This window comes from Cydia strobilella, chromosome 10 (genome assembly GCF_947568885.1).
Source record: "Cydia strobilella chromosome 10, ilCydStro3.1, whole genome shotgun sequence".
Taxonomy (NCBI): Eukaryota; Metazoa; Arthropoda; class Insecta; order Lepidoptera; family Tortricidae; genus Cydia; species Cydia strobilella.
Window position 1 is genome coordinate 10,276,401 of NC_086050.1, and position 4,368 is coordinate 10,280,768.

Genomic DNA, 4,368 nt, shown 5'->3' on the forward strand with positions numbered 1-4,368 from the left:
TTGCTCCGACGCTCCGAATAAAATTTAGAGATTCCAATAAATGTTGTGTAAAAAGTAGGGTTTATTACACGTAATGTCGTCTGGTGACAACCAATTACTCGGTAATACACTTTTAGGAAAAAAATATTGTTGGATTAAATGTTTTCTTAGAGAAATAGGTAGTCTGGGACATTTAGATTTTTAAAGATAAGACCGCCTGTTGTTTACCTCTGCATTGCTGTATTACATGTCTGTATTATATAATTTCTTTTTTGAAGTATTTGTTCCAAAATACACGAATTGTAAGTAGATTAATTATTGGAAAATGGTGGTGAAGGCTCGTTAATTTACCTTGAAATATATACATTTTACTTTCTAAAAGTTGATTATTCTCTTAAATTCCTGTATCATTCGCAGGTGGGACAAATTTTATTAATGAAACAAATCCAGCACTTTCTGTAATCACGATTTCCTTAAAGAAAAAAAACTTCTGTTCCTTCCCTGAAACTATGGTTTGTCAAAGGACTGTCTCTTTTCAAACATAAACAGTACTACACTAGTTACACTAGTACTAGCACCCAAAAGAAAAGGATGAGTATAGTTTTTTAATTTCTCATGCTCTGAAAGAGGGTCATTGTTGTTCTAAAAGGTGTGCAGAAAATGATACGTGTCTGCACTAGAGCATTTTACGTTCGAAGTACGATTTTTTTTTTACGATACGCAATTGAAATTTGAGTTTAAATGGATTTGTTATACAATTTCCATTCTGATATTTGCCTCTCCATTCCATAAATAACGATACTTTTGCCGGAATTGTTAATTAAAAGTACCCTCAAGAAATACTATAAAAATGTATACTTAGTCATGTGTTTAAAAAAACATGCATTTTACTTTCCTCGTATTCGAAATGAAAAGTAGAGTGTTTAACTCGGGTGAAAGGCATCGTTTCTGCCTCGGACTATTGGCGTTCTCACTGTGTTCGAGCGCCAAAATACCTCGGCAGAAATGAGTGTCTTTCATCCCTTGGTTAACAATCTACTATTGTTCTTATTTACTGACAGTTTAGTTTGACCAACTATATATCATTATCGTAATTCTTTGAAATCAGTGCTTTAGGCCTAAGATACACTTGTTAGGGTTCCGTACCTAAAGGGTAAAAACGGGACCCTATTACTAATAAGACTCCACTGTCTGTCTTTCACCAGGCTGTATCTCATGAACCGTGATAGCTAGACAGTTGAAATTCTCACAGATGATGTATTTCTGTTGCCGCTATAACAACAAATACTAAAAACAGAATAAAATAAATGTTTAAGTGGGGCTCCCATACAACAATCAGGCGTTACACCGCATCCGCCTTATATAGGCTACAGTGGTATATATACTGCAGTTTAACGCACACATTTTATGGTTTTTCCATGCTAGCTGAAAGCTCAGATAAAGTTTAGGTAGCTGAGTTGATAGAGCGATGGGCTAGTATCCCATGGTTCGATTCTCGCCCGAGACAGTGAATTTCTGCACTTTTCCTTTATTTATTTCTAAGCATTATGGTATTGTTTGCAGACGTTTCTATTTAATTAATTTAGCTGATATTTGATAATAGATTTTGCCCGCGACTTCGTCTGCGTGGAGTTAGTAGTTTGGGTAGCTTAAATTTTATCCAATCTGCTTTTTATCGATTTCCCAAACAAACTTCCACTCCCCCTTTTCACCCCCTTAAAGAATGATTTCTGGGATAAAAACTACCCATGTCGTTCTCAAACTTCGTCGGACTCAAACTATCTCTATAAGAAATTTCAACTAAATCGGTTCAGCGGTTTAAGCATGAAGAGGTAACAGACAGACAGACGGACAGACACACTTTCGCATTTATAATATTAGTATTAGTATGGAAGTATGGACTAGTGTGGATGCATGCATACACATACACAGATACCTAACTCATTAACTCCCTTGTCGTAAACTTTTGACATCTGACGTGTTTTCCATTTCGAATTGGAATCAGAGGTTCAATCTGTGTATTCGTAAAGCGAAACAGGCGTCGGCAGAATGTAGAAAATAGACGTAAACCCGGGATTCGTTTGCCGTGAAGAACAAATTTTTAAAACCTATGTTAACACCTTTAGGGACAGAAGTCGCAAAAAGTGGTGAGTATTCATTATGTTAAGTTTTAGGAATATCATGACATGAGCTAATGTTTTAAGAAATTTAGAGCCCACCTTTCTATGGTTACTTACTAATTTCGAATATTTTGTGACCATAGAGATCAAAAAATTGTACCACATGAAAATGTAAATATAGTTAATGAAAGATAGACTCAATATTAGCTGGCAACTAATGTGTTTCGTTGTGTATTTACGATAAAATGATGACCAAATTGGGAAAATGGCGTCCGCCATGGAACGGAAATATCCGACTCTGGGGATGCGATAAGTGCGGTGATAAGTTTACCTCGTGCCGATTTCGCAATTTCCGCATCTATAAGCTTATAGATATCTTCTTTATAAGAAGTACTACAATAGAACCTTCCGATTTTAATTCCAATCCAAGTGCCAACATGTGAATGGCACACAATACCGTGTAGCTTGAAAGCAACGCGGAAAATTGGATGTGTCGCCGAACGTACGAGGTCTCAACTTACGCGCCCAGATTCGGGACGAATAAACCTGGAGAGCGTATTTAGAAAATAAAATATATTTTTAATAAATTTTAAGGAACACGCGACAAATACGTTTTCCATATAACGTTAATAGATACGCCAACTGCACGAGAATAAGGCCTTGAATTAGTATCGAATATCCAATCTCGTGTTTGCTATTAACGTGCTAATTTCGTGATAATTTCACTTTGAGTTGAATCTTGCTAATATGCTAATGCCTGGCAAATATGAACATTATTCCAGTATTTCCGAGAAACAACTTTCATTCATATATTTTTCCTATATAGTATTTTCTACTTTAGATGTACTTATTCGCACTGACAATTTTATTAGATTCATGAATCTGGTCTGATCTATTACGTGTACCTAACCTGTATAATTAATATAGGTAGGGAAAACTCGCATTATTTAGTGACACGCCTAATTCGGTGATACAAGTTTTGAAATATGACACCGAGGAAAGCTAGTGAATTAGGGCCTTTTAAATGGGCCTCACAGTAAAGCCGCCGAAGCCGTGAAGCCGTGAGGTCCCATTTAAAAGACCCTAATTCACTAGCTTTCCGTGTCATGCTTCAAAACTTGTATCACCCAATTAGGCGTGTCACCAAATAATGCGAGTTTACCCTACTTATGATTTTTATGAGTACTAAACCACGCAACCCTACCGCAACATATGAAAAACAAGTCTTTTTCTTGGTTTGAATATTTGAATATGCCGATGCCGTCGACTCATTTGGATCTATCTCGGTTAAAATCTAACGCAATCCATTTGGAAAATAAAACTTAAATTCAGGTATCTGAACTATGATATGATCGTGCAACACGATTTGACTTACTTCGTGGGTCGATTTAAAAACGGAAAATATTACAAAATTACCATTGCCATTATGGTTATCTATGTCTATGGGTAATACTTGTTTTGGAAAATTGTTCGTATCCAAATTAATTTTACCTTTGACTGCACATAGTTGTGATACTCTTCATAAATCAGACTAAGTGGTGGGTTGTGATATTTTTGTGGCATAAAATCACAGAAAATGCACACGTATTTATATATTTAATATGTCTGTGTCTCACGGAAGTTTTGTTATTAAAAATGCACTTCATTTAATGATTTTTTCTAAACTGCTGTAATGTTTCTGGATTTACGCCAGTCGGGTGAGTAGGGTTGCCTTCAATTCACAGTACAAAAGACTGAGTCGAGAGGCAATAATGGAATGCGGGTACAGATAATCCAGAAAAATCCTTTTTTTTCAATCGACTGTTCAAGTTATGAATGTAAAAAATAGTAACGGTAATAGGTTCGTATGTAATGTATACCTAGATGAAAAACCGGACAAGTGCGAGTCGGACTCGCCCACCGAGGGTTCCGCACTAATTTAATTTTTAGTATTTGTTGCTATAGCGGCAACAGAAATACATCATCTGTGAAAATTTCGACTGTCTAGCTATAACGGTTCATGAGATACAGCCTGGTGAGTGGTGACAGACAGTTTTTACCCTTTGGGTACGAAACCCTAAAAATGATATTACACGGACTTAATTTTTTTATTTATTTCAGAAATATAACTTTGCAGGATGTTAACATGCCTGTCGGCAATAGGCTCGTGTAAAATAAGTGTTCCGTTTTTCAAAACAAAGTTTTGCACGGAACACTAAAAATTACAAAATTGTGTTAAAATGTGTGTATATACTAAAACAAGTCACAGGTTTTCTGTATACAGATATAA